This window comes from Tursiops truncatus, chromosome 6 (genome assembly GCF_011762595.2).
Source record: "Tursiops truncatus isolate mTurTru1 chromosome 6, mTurTru1.mat.Y, whole genome shotgun sequence".
Classification (NCBI taxonomy): Eukaryota; Metazoa; Chordata; class Mammalia; order Artiodactyla; family Delphinidae; genus Tursiops; species Tursiops truncatus.
Window position 1 is genome coordinate 31,536,591 of NC_047039.1, and position 23,113 is coordinate 31,559,703.

General features: G+C 40.4%; 1 long non-coding RNA gene across 2 annotated transcripts in view; it reads right to left on the minus strand.

Annotated features, from left to right (window-relative positions):
• The window catches only part of LOC109550744 (uncharacterized), a 121,830-nt gene extending 104,172 nt beyond the window's left edge, over positions 1–17,658 (minus strand). The window contains exon 1 of one of the 2 annotated variants that reach the window (XR_004526959.2): positions 16,714–17,658. This is a non-coding gene — a long non-coding RNA (uncharacterized lncRNA). The remainder of the gene's footprint in view (positions 1–16,713) is intronic. The other variant, XR_012332461.1, reaches the window with a different exon arrangement.
• Positions 17,659–23,113: the final 5,455 nt, after the last annotated feature.

The following is a 23,113-nucleotide window of genomic DNA, read 5'->3' on the forward strand; positions in this document are numbered from 1 at the left end:
TTCCTTCCTTCCTTCATTCATTCAAGAAAGAGTTCTTGATCTCCTGCTGTGAGCCAGGCAGCCTTTTAGGTGCTCTAAAGGTAAAACTGACATCTGGTCCTACAGAGAGACTGGACTTCACCATGGATAATAGAAGCAACAGCAACCATTTGTTAAGTGCTCCCCCTGTGCCATTAGTTATTCCATTAATAGGCACAAATATCCCACAAGGTCCACTTCTCATTATGTCTACTAGGGAAATGAGAATGTTCAGGAGTTTGTCCTGCCCCATGCTCAATGGTTTCTGCCTCTAGAGCCCAGCCTTGATCTACTGTGCCCTCTAGCCCAGAGCTGTTTTGTACAGATAAGATGCAAGCCAGGAATATAATTTTCAATTTCTAGTAGCCACATTTCAAAACAGGTGAGAAGAAACAGCTGCAACTAATGTTAATTTTATATTTTAGTTAACCCAAAATATCCAAAAATACTATCCTATCCACATGTAGTAAGTACAAAAACTATTGAGAGGGTATTCCCTGGCGGTCCAGTGGTTAGGACTTGGTGCTTTCACTGCCGGGGCCCAGGTTCAATCCCTGGTCAGGGAACTAAGATCCTGAAAGTTGCATGGCGTGGCCAAAAAAGTAAATAAATATTAAAAAAAAAAAAAGAAAAAAAAAACTATTGAGATACTGTACAATTTTTTTCTTCTTCGAAGCCTACTGCATGTTTTACGTTTACAGAACATCTCAATTTGGACTGATCCCATTTCAAGTGCTGAGTGGCCACCTGAGGTTACTGGTGACAGTGTGGGACGGCCCCGCTCTCCATCCCTGGGGCGAGCACAGTAGCAGCCGTCCATAGCAGGGCAAAGCATGGATCAGCCTCTCTGAGGGCACAGAGGACAGCTCGGTACTCCCGCATTAGTGGAGGGATCAGGAAGTGAAGCCTTCGTGGAGAAAGTGATATTTGAGCCAGACCTTGAAGATGAGGAGGGAGTGGGTGGGCGCAAGGCAGAGGTCATTCCGGGCTGGGGGTGCAGTGTGAGTAGAGGGAGAGACACCAGGAAGGGCAACACCAGTCCAGGTTGCCGACACGTAGGGTCATGGGGAACAGCGTTTTTACCCCTTCTTACCATGCCCCGTGGAGAGAGATATGTGTTACACATATTTACCCACACATTGATGCAGATACACACATGTATATACATCTACATACATATGTATGTATACATACACACCTATATAACTGACCTTACTACATATGACACACTAAGATATCTTCTGTTCTATTTAATTCTCTTCTATTATAATTTTTTGATGCTCGTGGGATCCACCAAGTGGATTTCACAGCCACTCTGTGAAATGGTTGGGACTCACAGAGACAATGAGGAGAACATGCACTGTCTACATCTCTAGACCCGCTTCTCCCTCTTCTTCTTACTTCTGCTTTCCCTCAGTGCAGGTGAACCAGTGGAACTGCTTCACCTCTGGCTCCAAAAGGAAACATATGACACTAGCATGACCCACCAGAGCGATGGATCTGGTGGCTACCATGACAGATATACACATAAGTGTGTGGCCAATCAGAGCCAACTAGAGCTAATCCCACAATTTTTGCTGAGTGATCAGAGCAAGGAAGAACCTTTTACGCTATACTTGGGAGGTGACAGGAGCAGAGGGCCTGCTGAGAGGGAATTCAAAAGAGAGGAAAGCAGGTCCAAGAGCAGAGAAGAACAAGTTTTCAAAGTATTGTTTGTACCCCTGGATCAGGCCATGCCTGAAACCCCACCCAAAAATCTACCATGAGACTTTTAAATTATGTGAGCCAGTGGATTCCCTTTCTTTCCTTACGACCAATTGGGTTGGGTTTTCTGTCACTTGAAACCAAAAGAATTTGATTAAATCTCCATAAGTGCCACTGTGGATACTCAGTGCCTTTTCATTGCCTGCTTTTGAAAAACTCCAGGCATTTTTCTTCTGAGCAGTTCTCTGTCCTTTACAATGTTCCTTCCCTCTTCTCCCCAATTCAGAATCCCTTTTCTCCATGCATTCTTTTCACCATAGCATTAATGTCTCATAAAATCTTAACCTGGCTGCTTCTCCTAGGGATATTTGCATTTTTAAACTCGCTGGCCAAAGAAATAATCTAGAATAATTAGAATTTCAGCAGTGAGGCAGATAGGTGGGGGAGATACCTGGGAACACACATTCACCTGGTATCTACTCTGAAAGATTGTAAGTCCAGTTCTGTCCACAGGGACCAGCTTTCAAAAAGAATTTAAAAGGCACACTTTTGTTGTGGTGGTAGTGGTTGCTAAGTGATGAGTCCTTTCCTGAAACTTCAAGCTTCCCTCTGGATTTGTGACTCTCCAAAACGCTCTAGCTTAATTTGAAACAAGGCACCCAAAGAAGTGTCCTGCGGATACTTGGTTCCTTATAGGAAAGTATGAACCCTTCAAAAATAAATGTACTGCCAACATTTCAGAGCTGCAAAAGGTTGTACCTAGAACTGTCAAATGTCAAAAATAATTACCAGGCAGGATGTTACTCACACATCTAGCCAGCATGATCAAAACTAATCCTTCCTGCTTTCATCTGTCTGAACAAAATTAGGTAGGAAAGCTGCCCAGCCTGATGCTTTGAGGCAACAAGGATTTGGAAAGGGAGAGTCCTCAACCTAATTCTGGAACATTCTCTTTAGCTGTCAGGGGTAATTTTATATACCCACCAGTCACTTTTTTAAATTGAAGTATAGTTGATTTTACAATATCATGCTAGTTTTAGGTGTCCAGCACAGTGATTCAGCTATATAGAAACATATACATATTTATAGATTCTTTTTCAGATTCTTTTCCCTTATTGGTTATTACAAAATATTGAGTAGAATTCCCTGTGCTATACAGTAGGTCCATGTTGGTTATCTATTTTGTATATAGTAGTGTGTATCTGTTCATCTCAACCACCTAAGTGGGGGGAGGGACAAACTAGCAGCTGCTGTTTTTATTTGTGTGTGTGTTTTTATACACACACATATAATTTTGCATAAATGCACAGATTGATTGTATCATACTTACCAGGGTTTTTAACATTTTCATTGCAAAGTAAAATATAATACAAATGCAGAAAACTATTCAAACCAAATGTACATTTCAATGAATTATTATAACCACCACCCAGGTCAAGAAACAGAACTTTGCAGCCACCTTAGAAACCTCTGTCAAATGCTCCATTATAGCCACTACCTGTCTCCTTTTTTAAAAATACCACTATCTGGACTTTGTTAATTATCTCTTCTTTGTGTTTCTTTATGGTCTTATCACCCAACTGCGAAATCCTAGACAGTATAGCTTAGTTTTGCCCATTTAAAAAGAAAATTCTTCATTTCTTCCTGTCATAGTTTCCCTCCCTTCTTTTCCTTACAGATTATCTATCAAAGAACCTGGAATGCTGTGTTCAAAGACGTTGGGGGGTTTTTTTTCCAGTTTTTTTTTTTTTTTGCGGTACACGGGCCTCTAACTGCCGTGGCCTCTCGCGTTGCGGAGCACGGGTTCCGGACGCACAGGCTCAGCGGCCATGGTTCACGGGCCCAGCCGCCCCGCGGCATGTGGGATCTTCCCGGACCGGGGCACGAACCCGTGTCCCCTGCATCGGCAGGCGGACTCTCAACCATTGCGCCACCAGGGAAGCCCTCCAGTATATTTTATGCCTGCTTGCCCTCATGCCTTCCTCCCTCACCCATATTCCACAACTTTTCTCCCCTACTCTGCACCAAGCAATCATGCTAACAACCGTGTACCCTTCAGTCTTTTCCTCTAAGCTCGTAATTCACATGCAGGTAACTTCTTGAGAGATGAACCCAAGAAGCAGGAATGAGGGAGAGGAAGAGTTAAACAGTGTTATCACATCGTTTGCCTCTGTGGGCACCAGACTCAACCCTCCGAGGAACTGCAGAGACCACGCGTCCGAGCTGCCAGAGCATTTGTCCACCAACTCATCCCTCTGGGCTGGGGCTGCACGTGGGCTGAGATGCTCCGGCAGGCAGGCAAGTGCTCTCCTGGACATAGGAGGAAGCCCTGAGACAGAGCAAGAGAGGCCCTGAGGCATGCACATGACCGGGGTGCGGCCAGCATGCAGGTGACCATGCACCACAGAGGCCCCCAAATCACAGGAGGACCACAGGGAAGTGACAAAGGCAGGGAGAGCGCCTGCTACTTCCCCTCCAACCCAACCTGGCTCCTCCAACATCTCTCCCTCCATCCCAAAGATGGCTCTAACTTTCCCGCCTTCACCATCTGTCTCATGCTTTTTCCTTCCCATGCAATGATCACTACCCCCTGACTTTAATCTGAGCTTAAAATAATTCTACTATCTTTCAAAATCACACTTTGAGTACCACACTTGAGAGGCAGCATCTGTGGACTTTGGGGCCCAACGCTAGTACCAAGTCCTGGCTCAGCTCTTCCTGCTGCATCTGAGACTTAAAGTGCTTCTCTGTGGTCACAGCGAGGCGTACGGATTCACCAAGCACCGACGCACCAGCTTCTGACTCGGCCAGAGAGTCTGCGGAAGACAACATCTCCCCTGCACTAAAGGTCTCAAAGCAAATGCCCGGAACGTTCCAGCCAAATGAGCTCTGCTTCCCTGGAAACAAGAAACACCTTCAATAAAAGAGAGCAGCAGAGGGACAGAGGAACAGGCTTTGATAACTCGATAAAACTAGTCTTCTCTTACTAATGCCTTCCCCCTTTCCCCATTAAGTTTCTAAAACTTCCTGAAAATGATTAGGTAAAGGATAGGGTGAGTCCACTGTCTCTAGATATATCAAAGAAGATCTATTTTTCCTGTTTAAAGTTTCTTTTAATTTCTAAACATGGTTTTTTTCTTTTGTTCCCCCCACCCCCGCTCTGCTTTCACATCATTGGGTCCCAAAGAGGTTAAATTACCTTGAGTACTTTTTGAAAACAGACAAATAAGCAAACACATGGAAATAAAGTTAGTCACAGCAGCAGATGTTTGCTCAGACCTGATTAAACAAATAAAAATCTGATTCAAGGGGAAAAAACTAGTCTTCAGCACAACCTTTATACAAGTCTTATCCCCTCAAACCCCTCCAATCAGTTTTTTCCAACCCCCTTTTCAGTCACTGTGGCCTGGGTCAGAGAAAGAGATTGAATCACCCAATAAGAGCAATCATCCGATCTGCACAAAATTTAGATTGCTTCCAGACTACACTGGAAGATAAAAATTTTCTCTCCAGGGAAAAACAAATAAGAGAGGGGTAGGGAAGTATTCACCTTCACTCATGAAAGGGGAAGCGTCTGGATTTGACAAGCTGGAGACAATTCAGGTATGTGCCACCGGTCACACTGTGTAAATGTCATTTCCCACTTGCCTCTGATGTTAAAAATTTCAAAACTGACACTATCTCATGGTCTGAGTTATTCCCTGCAAAATGACAACAAATAATTTTACCATAAACAAGTTAGCACAAAAGTCCTCCACTCCTAATTTAATTTCGGGAGAACAATGTTAATCCTTTAATTATGCAGCATGTTGATTTGTCAAACTGACTTTTTTTCTGCTGAAAAATACTTTGCTAGCACAGAGGGTGTGATAAATATCTGCTCCAAGAATTTAGAGTGTTCTAGAAAAGCTTTCTTCTGAAAAAAAGGAAAAAAAAAAAAAGCAGAGAGTGGATGATCTCTCTCAGAGAGTAGACAACCAACAATGCAATGACCTCCCCACTTCTGCCAACCTCTTGCTGGAGGAGCTACAGACAAAAGCCACGGGAGCAGGCTCTCAGTGCTGGCCAGCCTGCAGTCAGCTACTAAAGGTGTGTTTCCAAAGGGTAGAGCTAACCTTGAGCGAAGTTCCCATATTAGCCCTGGAAATGGGGTAGCTGTGCTTTGGGAAAAGCGCACCGAGAAGTTGGGGCAGGAGTTCCGGCTGTGCCACGTGGGAGCTGTATGATGCTGGCCGAACCCCAGAACCTCTATGAAAGTCACTTTCCAAAAACAGGAATAGCAACCTCCACCTTACAAGACTGTTGTTAGGATTAATGAGATAGTCATACGAAAGCACTTTTCCAAGTGTAAACTAAACATATGATAGTAGTGGAATATTAGTTGGTTGCTCCAATAGGCTGTGTTTATAGCGATTTCAGCCCACTTCCCACACTACCAGGCTCCCTTGAGTCCCATGGGAACTCCAAGCACAGGCAAATAACTTGACTCAAACAACCTACACATAGTTGAATACATTTTAAAACCGAAAAAAGTAAACCTTTCCAGGACTAGAGCCAATGATACAGAGACAGATCAATAGGATACACTAAAGAGTCCAAAAAAAAAGGTGAAGGTGGCATTTCAAATCAGTGAGTAAAAGATGGTATTGGGGAAACTGGCTAGGCAGAAAAAACAAACAGCACTCAATTATACATCACTTCTTGAATCACGTTAATTCTAAATGGGTCAAAGACTTAAGCTTAGAAAAATTAAACCATAAAAAGTACCAGAGAAGCAAAACTAGATATGCGTAAAATATGGTTGAGGATATCAAAGCATGATGGAAAAAGCTCCATGACAGAAATATTGATAAGTTCAACTACAAAAAAGAAAATCAGTATGGAAAGATATATATGTATATCTATATACAGCAAAAGGAACAAAGCAGATGATCAACCACGATGTTTTTTAAATTGCAACATACTGTGACAGACAGAAAATTAATATAAAGAATATTCTTTTTTTTTTTTTTTTTTGCGGTACGCGGGCCTCTCACTGTTGTGGCTTCTCCCGTTGCGGAGCACAGGCTCCGGACGCGCAGGCTCAGCAGCCATGGCTCACGGGCCCAGCCGCTCTGCAGCATGTGGGATCTTCCCGGACCGGGGCACGAACCCGTGTCCCCTGCATCGACAGGCGGACTCTCAACCACTGCACCACCAGGGAAGCCCAAGAATATTCTGTACAATAAGAAAAATCTGAACAATCCAATGAGGGAAAAATGTGCAAAGATCCAAAAGCTATAGTCTGGAAAAAGAAACCCAAAGAGGCAGTTAATAAATGAAGGGGCTTAAACTCATTCATAATAAGATTCATATTAAAACAGACATAAAAGTCATTTTGGGGGCTTCCCTGGTGGCGCAGTGGTTGAGAGTCCACCTGCCGATGCAGGGGACACGGGTTCGTGCCCCGGTCCGGGAAGATCCCACATGCCGTGGAGGGGCTTGGCCCGTGAGCCATGGCCGCTGAGACTGCACGTCTGGAGCCTGTGCTCCGCAACGGGAAAGGCCACAACAGTGAGAGGCCCACGTACCGCAAAAAAAAAAAAAAAAAAAAAAAAAAAGTCATTTTTGCATATAAGAAAAAAGTTTGATTATATCTAGTCTTGTCTGGGATGAGGGAATAAAACAACGTTTTTTGGAGAATACTATTTCAGAGAGCCATTTGGCAATCACTATCACAAATTTTAATGCACATATCCAGCAATTATATTTCCAGAAATGTAATTTTCCTGCAGATGTGTAAAAAATTATATGAACAAGGACATTTTTGGCAGCAACGTTTGCTTGCATAAAAGGGGAGGGAGTCCTAAGTGCCCACTATTAGGAGACTAGTCAAATAAAGTATGAAGTATTCATACAATGGAATAATAAAACAGTTTAATAAGAATAAAGGAGATCTATTTATACTGCGCAGGCTCTAGAGCACAGGCTCAGTAGTTGTGGCACACAGGCTTAGTTGCTCCGTGGCGTGTGGGATCTTCCTGGACCAGGGCTCAAACCCGTGTCCCCTGCATTGGCAGGTGGATTCTTAACCACTAAGCCACCAGGGAAGCCCTATGGTCCACCTTGACTATAAAACTCTCTGGAAGTATACGAATTCCTTACTTGGGAACCTGAAGAACATGAAAACTGTCTACATAAACTCAAAACCTCCAGAAAATGTTGAACATAAATGTATCTGGCGTAAAATTTGTCTTAGGTATAACTATTTTCTTTTTTCTGAGTGTATTTATGGATACTCCACTTCATTCCAAAAAGAACTTGATTTATTAAAATGTATGAAAATTGTTCTATAGTATTAAAATAAGTGAGAAAATCTAACAGAATGCAAATGGGGGAGGATAAATAAATGAAGTTAGAAATAGGATAACTGGGGGGAAATTGTATGCTATGACATCCCGGTGTCTCCCTAGCTTCAGTGGTCCAATGTCTCTGCAAAGAGAGAAACAACAGTTTCAGATTTCACTGTGCCCACAAGGTTACAGAAAACCAATCACTTGTGAAGCGTCCAGTTATTCAGGGTGGTGAATCCTGAGAGAAATTTCTTTCATGATTCCTTATAAGAAAATATACTGCTACATTAACAGTGTTCTCAAGAAAATCGTACAGAGGTGAGTTTTCATGGGCCAGTATCTATCTGGGTTATGGAAAATAGAAGGGAAAATATATCATTTCTCTTTACTTTTTAGTGCGGGATTTTCTTCAAAAAAACACAAAACAGAAAAAAACAGACATTTACTCACCCAGTTCATAATCATGATATGCAATTTAGATCACCAAAATTGCAAAAAAAAAAATGCTAATGACAAAACAATGTTTGCCTACCTGCTATCTCCAGCACCTAGCAGGGTGCCTGGTGTATGTAGGCATTCAATAGAAGTGTTCAAACATGATGAACTTGGATTTTGTGTAAACATTCTAAAACATTCTCTTCTGCTGTTTTCCATGATGTTTTTTATCAGTGACAAAATGGACTACAAGGTGGGAAAACACACAATAGAAGCTTGGAATTTCTTTCAAAACATACTCCTTCCTTTCTCTACTTGCCCCAGGAGTTGGGAGGTGGGGCAAAACCGTTAAAAGATAAGTTTTCTGGCATGAAACCAGGAACAGTTCAAAAGGTGCTATTGTACTGCTGTCAGCTTGAGGAACTGTGCCACAGAACTCGTAAGAATGATATGGGAAACCTGTGATTTAATCAGCTGCAGACTCGTTACCCACAGGACCTACACAGAGATGCATCCATCCATCAGGGTGTCAGGTACGTATTTCATAAAGGTTGGGGGGCAGGGTGATTTAGGAGTTAGGGCAGAAGTTGAAGGCAGAAGCTAGAGTCCACCCAAGCGCTTCTCCCTGGTAGGGAACCTTATGCTGGTGGCAGCTACATGGCCTCTCACCTTTAAAAATAAAGAAGTAAATCCACCGTGCCCTTTGGTGAACCCCCCACCGAGGACTGACACAGACTGACTTTTCACTCCCTAGTAACAAAACTCATTGCGACAGTCAAATGTTTTACCCTCTAAAGGTCTAATTTTGCACTCATATATTAACGTAGCAGCCCTTCCAACATGGAACACGTCCCTAACAGAAGTCTCTAGAGGAAGGGCAGTTGCACCAGAATGCGAAGGTCAGCAAGGGAGAGAGAAAACCCAGAAGCACCTCAAACCAGCTAACCGCTCACTACTTATCAAACCATACCACCATCTCTGGGAGTCGTGAAAGCACTAAACCGCCTTCTGTTAGTATAGTCTCATCCTCGTAAGGCAGTCAACCAAAGTAGCACAAAAATTGAAATCCCGACGGCCAGCTGAAGCCAGGCCGAGTGCCCTCATGTCCCCTCAAGCCTGAAAGAAACAGCCACACCAATGGCCAGCCAGGCTTCTGAGGCTGGTGAGGAAAGGGGGTGGACCACACACCCATCAACCACAGGCTCACTTACTCCTTTTTTCATTCGCCTACTGCTTTCCTTTCCAGCGAGACTGCAAATCCATGCCTTCTCTTCCCTTTGTATCTTCAGCATTGCCGAAGAGTCCTGAATGAGTTAAACATCATCCATCAATGCTGACTGATCAATACAATCCTGTGTGAACAGCCAGTGGAACACATGCAACGGCACCATACACACCAACTGAAATAGGAATGTATCCTATTTTTAAAGACATCTAAAGAACAAAATTCTACATATTTTATTCTGCAATCCAACCCAAGACCTTGAACTGCAATATCAAAGTTCCAAAATTCTATCACACAAGTAGGAAAGGATGCAAGTGACGAGACCAAAAGGGGCTGAAGAATGTAATAAAAATTAACACCCCTTTTCCAGGAAGATTAAAGGCTCCATCGCTATTCCTTTGCAGATGAAGAGAGTCAGCTACAAGAGATGGATTGTGAAAATAATTGCACAAAGAACAAGGTGTCAGAGGAGGGGCAGGCTGGGATGGGAGAGTCCATTGGGCAGTCCCAGGGCTCCTGCTACCACATGGCGCTCTCTCCCTTACCTGAGACTTGAAAGAAATTCTCTTGCCAGGCCCCCAAGGTGTCACTGCTACAAAACAAATTACAGATGCCCTAAGAAAGTCCCTTCTGCAAACAGTATCTCTTGCTAGACATAAACACCTCCTTTCAAAGCTTGAAATTTATTAGCGCCCAAATGATGTTTATGACCCTGCAGCTTGTGATCCTGTCATGGATTCTATCAACCAAGGAGACTGGATTAGCTCATGGACCTAGGCATTTACGGCTCTGAAGTGAGCCACTGTTCAAAGAGGGCCGAGGACAGATGGAACTGATCTACCCACAGGTGGATGAGCACCACCGGTGCAGAACGGGCCTGGGCTGCCTGAAAGAACACCCAGGACCAAGGGCTAGAGGCAAAATAATCAATTGGGTATCAGCACCACAGCCAACAATCAACCAGGAGCCATAACCGAAAGAAGCTGGCCACCGGAGGGAAAAAGCAACCAAGTGCTGCGGCAGTACCACAACCAGCAAGGAAAAAGCAGCAAGGTTTTTTCATAGAAATCAAACTGCAAAAGATGAATAAATGTCAGTGGAATTTCTTCTTCAAGGAACTTTCCGAGTTATCTATTTAAACAAATACAAGAGGAATGCATTTTCGACATTGTGGTTTGGTTTGGTTTTGATCTTTTAATTTTTAAAAAGCTAGGGTTGTGTGCCTTTTTGAAATGCAGTTTCAACATCTGCAAACTTAACCAGAACACTTCAAGAGAAGAGGAAAATTTGGACAAACACTGAAGGTTACTCACTGGGTTAGGAGTTCAGGGAAAGAGAAAAATAAAAAGCAGAGTCAATTGAAATTTATTGAAATACTAAAGTCCCTCAAAATATAGATGGTATAAAGAAATAATCACTTTAGTATTTTGTTATCATCTTCTGCAGTAGCTCCTAACTTTTCTTAACACTAGTTAATTCATAATTCATTGTTATAAGGAAAATATAATATGACAGTAATGAAGACATTTAAATTACAAACTTTGACCTTTATCTTTGGGCTCCATCTCTAGAAAAAGAGTAATTGTATCAGGGACTTTTAGAAAGCCCTTTCAAAGAGAGTTCTAGATTTATTTCCTGGGTAGCAGGCTCTGAAAGGTCAAGCCAATCCTGAATGGTGTTTCAGAGCTTTAAGTCTTTTGAGAGCTGAGACTACATCTTTATCCACACATATTTGGACGTTATTTGACATATGAAAAAGAAAAAACTGCTCAGTCTTGGGTAGGGTGAAAAAGATGAAAAAAGCATGGTCTCCACAGATTCAAGGAGCTTACCTTCCTATTAGGACATTTGCACAAATAACTAAAACACACACGTATGTAAAATGTATAATGGAATGGACTAAATGTATGCTCTATGTATTTATTTCCTTATACACACTTATACATGAAAAAGGTATCCCTCATATATGTGTGTGTGTGCGCATCTGGGTGCATTATGTGTATGCGTATTCATATGCACATGTATATTGTCCAATATATGTATAGATCGTCTAAGAGCTTGTGCAGGCCTTCTCCATAAGCGGCATGTGTGTCCTTCTGTCAGCTTGCCCACTTGCCATTCTCATGGATGTAGATTAGAGAAAGGTGGTCTGAAGTTGTTAATCAGTTCTTGAGCTATAATAAAGCACTGCTCCTAAAAATTTTACTCACTCTCTGATTATTACCCTTCCCAAAACTTACTCTATGCCTAACCAATAGCAAATGAATGTACAAATTGTATTTATTTTTAAAGTTTCTCTTTACACTTTCCCTTACATATTTTGTCAACTTCAGAACTCCAGCAATATTAACCACTACTACATCTGAATGTGACAGGATTAGGACAGTAGCAAGATAGGCTCCATTACTCATTCCCAGCTTGCCAGTCTACACATCATTTTACGTTTGTCATGCAGTTTTGTCAACTCTCTGCCTTACACGTTAAAGCAGCTTTCTGGGAAAGAGTTAACCACCAGTTGATGAGCGATAACCTTTGTTTTAGCTTGAAATCTAGATTCTGCCAAGTTTTTGGAAAAGTCAAATTGGACAATTATCTACATAGTTGAGGGGCAAGACTGTTGCCTTTCTGGTCTGGGTGATGCGCCGTGATTACCAGCAGATTCTTGTCGAATGCCCACTGGGTGCATATCCTTGTGGAAAGGCATTTTCAGTCCTTGCCCTTAGACAACAAATGAGAATATCTACACAGAGCCGTTGAATTACCTCGCGGGGCCCTACTTCTCTCGCTCTCCATCCTAGTGGAGACCTGGCTGTGTTTTTCTCAGGACAGTGCTGGTGTCTGCAGGGCTGGGGCTGGGCGTGAGGGGAGCCCGTGAAGGCAAGCCCTCCTGCACTCTAACCAGAGGAATCACGGCGTGCCTGCAGCAAAGCACTTAACCTATTTGTGTCTCCATCTCCCATTTGTAAAACAGGGTAATTATAACCTCCCTGCCCTATATGCCTGTTGGGAAGGTTCATTAATGTTTGTAAATCACTTTGAAGATGGAGTGATTGCTCACTGCTGTGGCAGGTGGAAGATCTCTGGCCCCAGTCCTTCCTCCCTGTTTCCTGGCAGCTGTCTTAGAGGAGAGAGAAAAAGTAACAAATTACTCTTGCCAGTCCCTTTTCCTATTTACATTGAATATCCAAGGGTAAACTTATTAACACTTTTTCCTAAATTTCTATGTTCTCAGTTCTACATGTTTTCATCACAACCCAGAAAGCATTAATATTTTTAGATGTGATAACTTAAAGTTAACATCTTTGTAAAATTGCACAAAGAAGGGCTTCCCTGGTGGCACAGTGGTTGAGAGTCTGCCTGCCGATGCAGGGGACACGGGTTTATGCCCCGGTCCAGGAAGATCCCACATGCCGCAGAGCGGCTAGGCCCATGAGCCATGGCCGCTGAGCCTGCACGTCCGGAGCCTGTGCTCCACAACGGGAGAGGCTGCAACGGTGAGAGGCCCACGTACCACCAAAAAAAAAAAAAAAATTCCACAAAGATTATGGAATTATCATCAATAGTTTTTCTATGCATCAGTTTATACCCATGTTATGTTCAAGGGTATATTTCTATGAATTTAAAAACATGAATCTTGAATGCTACCTCCTAGTGTATCTAACACCTAAATCAGTTAATGTTCTTCAAAAAAAAAAACACATTTTAAGTTGCACATAAAACACATACATACACAAATACACACTTAAGTGTGTGGAGTGAACATAGATATATCATTTTATGTTAAAAACGCAAAACAGTGTACTTTAAAAAAAAAACCCACTTGGGTATTAAAATGTCTCACAAGAACCACATTTTAAGGATGCATTAGTTTACTTTGGTTGCTTTTCTTTAATTTCAAAAATATAACATTTAAAAAAATAAACTTTTGGACTTCCCTGGTGGCACAGTGGTTAAGAATCTGCATGCTAATGCAGGGGACACGGGTTCGAGCCCGGGTCCGGGAAGATCCCACATGCCACGGAGCAACTAAGCCTATGCGCCACAACTACTGAGCCTGCGCTCTAGAGCCTGCGAGCCACAAGTACTGAGCCCATGTGCCACAACTACTGAAGCCCGCGTGCCTAGAGCCCGTGCTCCACAATGAAGAGTAGCCCCCACTTGCCACAACTAGAGAAAGCCCATGCGCAGCAACGAAGACCCAATGCAGCCCAAAATAAATAAATACATTAATTTTTTTTAAATAAATAAACTTTAAAACCCATTTTGACTTAAATGATCATCATTAAGGTGCTAGCTACATGAAACATGGTACATCCAAACAGTGTGTGGGATGCGTGTGTGTGTGCCGCGCACATGTGTGTGTGTATGGAATGGAATTCTAGATATGTTTTTAATTTAAAAAAAATAAAACATACTTTTCATACTTTTCATACCTATGTACTTTTCATAGGTTATCATTTATGTTTTAAAAAGGGATATATACAATCGTCCTTTGGCATCTGAGGGGGATTGGTTCCAGAACCCCCTCGGATATCAAAATCCATGAATGTTCAAGTCCCTTATACATATCTAATGGTATAGTATTTGAATATAACCTATGTACATCCTCCTATATACTATAAATAATCTCTAGATTACTTATAATACCTAATACAATGTAAATGCTATGTAAATAGTTGTAAATACAATGTAAGTGCTATGTAAATAGTTGCCAGTGTATGTCAAGTTCAAGTTTTGCTTATTGGAACTTTCTGGAATTTTTTTTCTGAATATTTTCCATCCATGGTTGGTTGAATCCACATATGCAGAACCCTCGGATATGGAACCTTCAGATTCAGAGGACCAGTATATGTGTGTGTAGGCATGTAAATATATGAATACAGAAAAAAAAGGAAATAATAGTTACTTCTGGAAAAAGAGATTAGAGGACTTAGATTAAAGGCTGTAGGAAAAAGTCTTAACATTTATGTATACTCTGTTTGGCTTATTTAATATTTTTAACATAAGAATGCACCATTTCTAATTAAAAATGTAAGAGTCACATTAGTATATTTTGTTATTAACTTGACATCTATGATATTTTGTCTTGATGACATAATTGTTTTACAGTGTATACTACTAAGGAAAATTGTCAACTATGCAGAAAGTAAACTGGTGTCATAATATTTCAAAATTGTCTGACTTAGGGGTATATGGGAAATCTCTGTACCTTCTGCTTAATTTTACTGTAAACATAAAACTGCTGTAAAAAATAATGTATTTTTTTAAATTGCCTGCCTACAATAGGATGAAAATGCTGTAAAATATCACCCCAGCTATGCTCAAATGAACCTCAAGACCATTTTCTTGGCCTAAAAAGATATAGATACTCACTGATGAATATGTAAAATATTTATCTATTACTGTAATGTGATCACGCATAGGGAATTGCTTTATACTCCTCTCCCAGAATTAATCTTCTTGTAAACAAGGAAAAGATCTTTTTCATATAATTTCCCCCAGAAGTCTAGCTCAACACATGGCAAATAATGATATTCAAAAAATATTTATCAAATAAATAAACGGACCTCTCTCTGTGATATCTTGCCTATTCTAATTTAATAGGTTTCTTTAATGTGGAACTTTTCAAAACCTTTAATAAATAATTTCACGTTGTAAATTCAATGAGTTAAATATAGTACACAGCATTTCCTAAACTTATTTTATCATCAAAAATTTTGCCCACAAAATCCTTTGTAGTATTAGAGGTAATAAAGTCTAGACAACCTAATATGGAAAATATTGCATTGGCTTTTAATTTACACCTCATTGTTTCCTAAAATTCAAGGTCAGCAGAGACCTGTAGTGTTCAATGAATATTCATGGGGTCCCTGCATCTCCCGTACTCCCCTATTGTTGGGTCAGGGCCACATGATTGTAACTGGCATATAGGAATGTGAGAGCAAGTAATGCGCCATTTCTATTCCAAGGCACTTGAAAGTCGATGGATCTCCATCATCTTTCCCTTCCTTTGCTGGGACTAGTCTGGAAGTCAGTTGTTGAAGTGATGAGCTCACAAGTTGAAGGGAATCTCCAACTCATCAGATGTAGAAGACCACCTGCCAACTTACATCAGGGCTTGTGGTGAGCAAGAAATGTACTTTTGGAAACAACCTAAATGTCCATCGACAGAGGAATGGATAAAGAAGATGTGGTACATATATACAATGGAATATTACTCAGCCATTAAAAAGAATGTAATGCCATTTGCAGCAACATGGATGGACCTAGAGATTGTCATACTGAATGAAGTAAGTCAGACAGAGAAAGAGAAATATTGTATGATATCACTTCTATGCAGAATCTAAAGACAAGTGATACAAATGAACTTATTTAAAAAACAGAAACAGACTCACAGACTTAGAGAACAAACTTATGGTTAGAGGGGTGGGAAGGGTAGACGGAAGGGATAGTTAGGGAGTTTGGGATTGACATGTACACACTGCTATATTTAAAATGAATAACCAGGGGATTAGGAACCAAGATGGCAGAGTAGAAGGACATACTCTCACTCCCTCTTGCGAGGACACCAAAATCACAACTAGCTGCTGGACAATCATTGGCAGGAAGACACTGGAACTCACCAAAAAAGATACCCCCCATCCAAAGAAAAAGGAGAAGCCACAGTGAGACGGTAGGAGGGGCGCAATCACAGTAAAATCAAATCCCATAATTGCTGGGTGGGTGACTCACAGACTGGAGAACACTTATACCACAGAAGTCCACCCACTGCAGTAAAGGTTCTGAGCCCCACGTCAGGTTCCCAACCAGGCAGTCTGGCAACGGGAGGAGGAATTCCTAGAGAATCAGATTTTGAAGGCTAGTGGGATTTGATTGCAGGATTCTGATAGGACTCGGGGAAAGAGAGACTCCTCTCTTGGAGGGCACACACAAAGTAGTGTGTGCATCAGGACCCAAGGGAAGGGGCAGTGACCCCAGGGGAGACTGAACCAGACCTACCTGCTAGTGTTGGAGGGTCTCCTGCAGAGGTGGGCGGTGCCTGTGGCTCACAGTGTGGACAAGTACACTGGCAGCAGAAGTTCTGGGAAGTACTCCTTGGTGTGAACCCTCCCAGAACCTGCCACTAGCCCCACCAAAGAGCCCACGTAGGCTCCAGTGTTGGGTTGCCTCAGGCCAAACAACTGACAGGGAGGGACCCCAGCCCCACCCATCAGCAGTCAAGTGGACTAAAGTTTTACTGAGCTCTGCCCACCAGAGCAACAGTCAGCTCTACCTACCACAAGTCCCTCCCATCAGGAAACTTGCACAAGCCTCTTAGATAGCCTCATCCACCAGAGGGCAGACGGCAGAAGCAAGAAGAACTACAATCCTGCAGCCTGTGAAACAAAAACCACATTCACAGAAAGACAGACAAGATAAAAAGGCAGAGGGTTATGTACCAGATGAAGGAACAAGATAAAACCCCAGAAAAACAACTAAATGAAGTGGAGATAGGCAACTTTCCAGAAAAAGAATTCAGAATAATGATAGTGAAGATGATCCAGGACCTTGGAAAAAGAATGGAGGCAAAGATGGAGAAGACGCAAGAAACGTTTAACAAAGACCTAGAAGAATTAAGGAACAAAAAAAACACAGACGAACAATACAATAACTGAAATGAAAACTACACTAGAAGGAATCAATAGCAGAATAACTGAGGCAGAAGAACAGATAAGTGACCTGGAAGACAGACTGGTGGAATTCACTGCTGCAGAACAGAATAAAGAAAAAAGAATGAAAAGAAATAAAGACAGCCTAAGAGACCTCTGGGACAACATTAAAGGCAACAACATTCATTCACATTATAGGGGTCCCAGAAGGAGAAGAGAGAGAGGAAGGACCAGAGAAAATACTTGAAGAGATTATAGTCGAAAACTTCCCTAACATGGGAAAGGAAATAGCCACCCAAGTCCAGGAAGCGCAGCAAGTCCCATACAGGATAAACCGAAGGAGAAACATGCTGAGACACATAGTAATCAAACTGGCAAAAATTAAAGACAAAGAAAAATTATTGAAAGCAGCAAGGGAATAACAACAAGTAACATACAAGGGAACTCCCATAAAGTTAACAGCTGATTTCTCAGCAGAAAATCTACAAGCCAGAAGGGAGTGGCATGATACACTTAAAGTGATGAAAGGGAAGAACGTACAACCAAGATTACTCTACCTGGCAAGGATCTCATTCAGATTCAACAGAGAAATCAAAAGCTTTACAGACAAGCAAAAGCTAAGAGAATTCAGCACCACCAAACCAGCTCTACAACAAATGCTAAAGGAACTTCTCTAAGTGGGAAACACAAGAGAAGAAAAGGACCTATAAAAACAAACCCAAAACAATTAAGAAAATGGGAATAGGAACATACATATCGATAATTACCTTAAACTTAAATGGATTAAATGCTCCAACCAAACGACACAGGCTTGCTCAATGGATACAAAAACAAGGCCCATCTATATGCTGTCTACAAGAGACCCACTTCAGACCTAGGGACACATACAGACTGAAAGTGAGGGAATGGAAAAAGATATTCCATGCCAATGGAAAACAAAAGAAAGCTGGAGTAGCAATACTCATATCAGAAAATATAGACTTTAAAATGAAGGATGTTACAAGAGAAAAGGAAGGACACTACATAATCATCAGGGGATCAATCCAACAAGATATAACGATTATAAATATATATGCATCCAAAACATAGGAAAACCTCAATACATAAGGCAACTGGTAACAGCTATAAAAGAGGAAATCGACAGTAACACAATAATAGTGGGGGACTTTAACACCTCACATACACCAATGGACAGATCATCCAAAATGAAAGTAAATAAGGAAACAGAAGCTTTAAATGACACAATAGACCAGAGAGATTTAATTGATATTTATAGGACATTCCATCGAAAAACAAAGGATTACACTTTCTTCTCAAGTGTGCACAAAACATTCTCCAGGATAGATCACATCTTGGGTCACAAATCAAGCCACAGTAAATTTAAGAAAACTGAAATCATATCAAGTATCTTTTCTGACCACAAAGCTATGAGATTAGAAATGAATCACAGGAAATAAAAAACACAAACACATGGAGGCTAAATAATACATTATTAAAAAACCAAGAGATCACTGAAGAAATCAAAGAGGAAATCAAAAAATATCTAGAGACAAATGACAATGAAAACATGACGATCCAAAACCTATGGGATGCAGCAAAAGCAGTTCTAAGAGGGAAGTTTATAGCTATACAAGCCTACCTCAAGAAACAAGAAAAATCTCAAATAAACAATCTAACCTTACACCTAAAGGAACTAGAGAAAGAAGAACAAACAAATTCCAAAGTTAGCAGAAGGAAAGAAATCATAAAGATCTTAGCAGAAATCAGTGAAATAGAAACAAAGAAAACAATAGCAAGGATCAATAAAACTAAAAGCTGGTTCTTTGAGAAGATAAACAAAATTAATAAACCATTAACCAGACTCATCAAGAAAAAGAGGGAGAGGACTCAAATCAATAAAATTAGAAATGAAAAAGGAGAAGTTACAACAGACACCACAGAAATACAAAGTATCCTAAGACACTGCTATAGGCAACTCTATGCCAATAAAATGGACAACCTGGAAGAAATAGACAAATCCTTAGAAAGCTATAACCTTCCAAGACTGAACCATGAAGAAACAGAAAATATGAACAGACCAATCACAAGTAATGAAATTGAAACTGTGATTAAAAATCTTCCAATAAACAAAAGTCCAGGACCAGACGGCTTCACAGGTGAATTCTATCAAATATTTAGAGAAGAGCTAACACCCATCCTTCTCAAACTCTTCCAAAAAATTGCAGAGGAAGGAACACTCCCAAACTCATTCTATGAGGCCACCATCAGCCTGATACTAAAACCAGACAAAGATACTACAAAAAAAGAAAATTACAGACCAATATCACTGATGAATATAGATGCAAAAATACTCAACAAAATACTAGCAAACTGAAGCCAACGACATACTAAAAGGATCATACACCATGATCAAGTGGGATTAATCCCAGGGATGCAAGGATTCTTCAATATTCGCAAATCAATCAATGTGATACACCATATTAACAAACTGAAGAATAAAAACCATATGATCATCTCAATAGATACAGAAAAAGCTTTTGACAAAATTCAACACACATTTATGATAAAAACTCTCCAGAAAGTGGGCATAGAAGGAACCTACCTCAATATAATAAAGGCCATATATGACAAACCCACAGCAAACATCATTCTCAATGGTGAAAAACTGAAAGCATTTCCTCTAAGATCAGGAACAAGGATGTTGTTGAACTCTCACCAGTATTATTCAACATACTTTTGGAAGTCCTAGCCATGGCAATCAGAAAAGAAAAAGAAATAAAAGGAATATAAATTGGAAAAGAAGAAGTAAAACTGTCACTGTTTGCAGATGACATGATACTATACATAGAGAATCCTAAAGATGCCACCAGAAAACGTCTAGAGCTAATCAATGAATTTGGTAAAGTTGCAGGATACAAAATTAATGCACAGAAATCTCTTCCATTCCTATACACTAATGATGAAAAACCTGAAAGAGAAATTAAGGAAACACTCCCATTTACTACTGCAACAAAAAGAATAAAATACCTAAGAATAGACCTACCTAGGGAGACAAAAGACCTGTATGCAAAAAACTATAAGACACTGATGAAAGAAATTAAAGATTATATCAACAGATGTAGAGATATACCATGTTCTTGGATTGGAAGAATATATATTGTGAAAATGACTATACTACCCAAAGCAATCTACAGATTCAATGCAATCCTTATCAAATTACCAATGGCATTTTTTACAGAACTAGAACAAAAAGTCTTAAAATTTGTATGGAGTCACAAAAGACCCCGAATAGCCAAAGCAGTGTTGAGGGAAAAAAACGGAGCTGGAGGATTCAGACTCCCTGACTTCAGATTATACTACAAAGCTTCATTAATCAAGACAATATGGTATTGGCACAGAAACAGAAACACAGATCAATGGAACAAGATAGAAAGCCCAGAGATAAACCCACACACCTAGGGTCAACTAATCTATGACAAAGGAGGCAAGGGTATGCAACGGAGAAAAGACAGCCTCTTCAATAAGTGGTTCTGGGAAAACTGGACAGCTACATGTAAAAGAATGAAATTAGAACACTCCATAACACCATACACAAAAATAAACTCAAAATGCATTAGAGACCTAAATGTAAGACCGGACACTATAAAACTCTTAGAGGAAAACATAGGAAGAACACTCTTTGACATAAATCACAGCAAGATCTTTTTTGATCCACCTCCTAGAGTAATGGAAACAAAAATAAACAAATGGGACCCAATGAAACTTCAAAACTTTTGCACAGCAAAGGAAACCATAAACAAGACGAAAAGACAACCCTCAGAATGGGAGAAAATATTTGCAAACAAATCAATGGACAAAGGATTAATCTCCCAAATATATAAACAGCTCATGCAGCTCAATATTAAAAAAACAAACAACCCAATCCAAAAATGGGCAGAAGACCTAAATAGACATTTCTCCAACGAAGACATACAGATGGCCAAGAAGTACATGAAAAGCTGTTCAACATCACTAATTATTAGACAAATGCAAATCAAAACTACAATGAGGTATCACCTCACACCAGTTAGAATGGGCATCATCAGAAAATCCACAAACAACAAATGCTGGAGAGGGTTGGAGAAAAGGGAACCCTCCTGCACTGTTGGTGGGAATGTAACTTGATACAGCCACTATGGAGAACAGTATGGAGGTTCCTTAAAAAACTAAAAATTGAACTACCATATGATCCAGCAATCCCACTACTGGGTATATACCCAGAAAAAAACATAATTCAAAAAGACACATGCACCCCAATGTTCATTGAAGCACTATTTACAATAGCCAGGTCATGGAAGCAACCTAAATGCCCATCGACAGACGAATGGATAAAGAAGATGTGGTACATATATACAATGGAATAATACTCAGTCATAAAAAGAAACAAAATTGGGTCATTTGTTGAGACGTGGATGGATCTAGAGACTGTCATACAGAGTAAGTCAGAAAGAGAAAAATAAATATCATATATTAACGCATATATGTGGAACCTATAAAAATGGTACAGATGAACTGCTTTGCAGGGCAGAAATTGAGACATAGATGTAGAGAACAAACATATGGACACCAAGGTGGGGGAAGCCGTGGGGGGTGGCGGTGGTGGTGTGATGAATTGGGAGATCGGAATTAACATGTGTACACTGATGTGTATAAAACTGATGACTAATAAGGACCTGCTGTATAAAAAAAAAATTAAATTAAATTTAAAAATAAATAAAAAAAATAAAATGAATAACCAGCAAGGACCTACTGTATAGCACAGGAACTCTGCTTAATATTATGTAACAACCTAAATGTGAAAAGAATTTGAAAAAGAATAGATACATGTATATGTATAACTAAATCACTTTGCTGTACACCTGAAATTATCACAGCATTGTTAATCAACTATACTCCAATATAAAATAAAAAGTTAAAGAAAAAAGAAATATACTTTTGTTGTGCTAAGCTGCTGAGATTTCAGAGTTCTTTGTTACGATAGCATAACCTATCCTCTCCTGACTAAATGTATTAATGGTCGTGGCATTCCTTCATATAACAAATACATACTGAATGCCTACTATGTGTCCAGCATGATATTTGAGGCATCCTATAATAAGCATATTACAAAACTGCCAAAAGAGAAAAAATAAAAATATATAGACTGAGGGTTGAACAGCCTCATTCCTTTGAAGGAAAAGTGCTGAAGCTGGGTGATTTTTGTCTTGGCAAGCCTAGGAGTTTCTTCAGAAGAGGCTGTCCAAAAGCAAGCTTAAATACAAAGAATGCAAATCTGCCCTAATTAACTAGTGTTTTACTTTGTCTGAATTATTCCATACTTTCCTAAAGACTAGGTGTTCTCTAAGTAAGATTGGGAAGCAGTATGTCCAGACATTTTTCTGCTGTCCTGTCATATCTGTACAGAATTCTTGGCTTTAGAAAAATAAAAAACAACTACAAATCGAAAGGGAACACTGCAAGTGGCCTAACATATCAGAAATTGTCACCAGTCCTTGTCAGTCAGCATTCCTGTGTCTTTGTCATAATTAGCCAGTGTGTCTATGAATTTTCTGGATTAGGGCTGCTTAATGTCAGGCCTCTTAAGAGCTTCATAATCTCCAATGAAATATTCACATGAGATAAAATTCCACTGCTCTTATGTACTCTGATTCAACATCTATAACTGCCTTGCGATATGACAGCGAATCGAAGAGGAGGAAAAATGTGGGGGG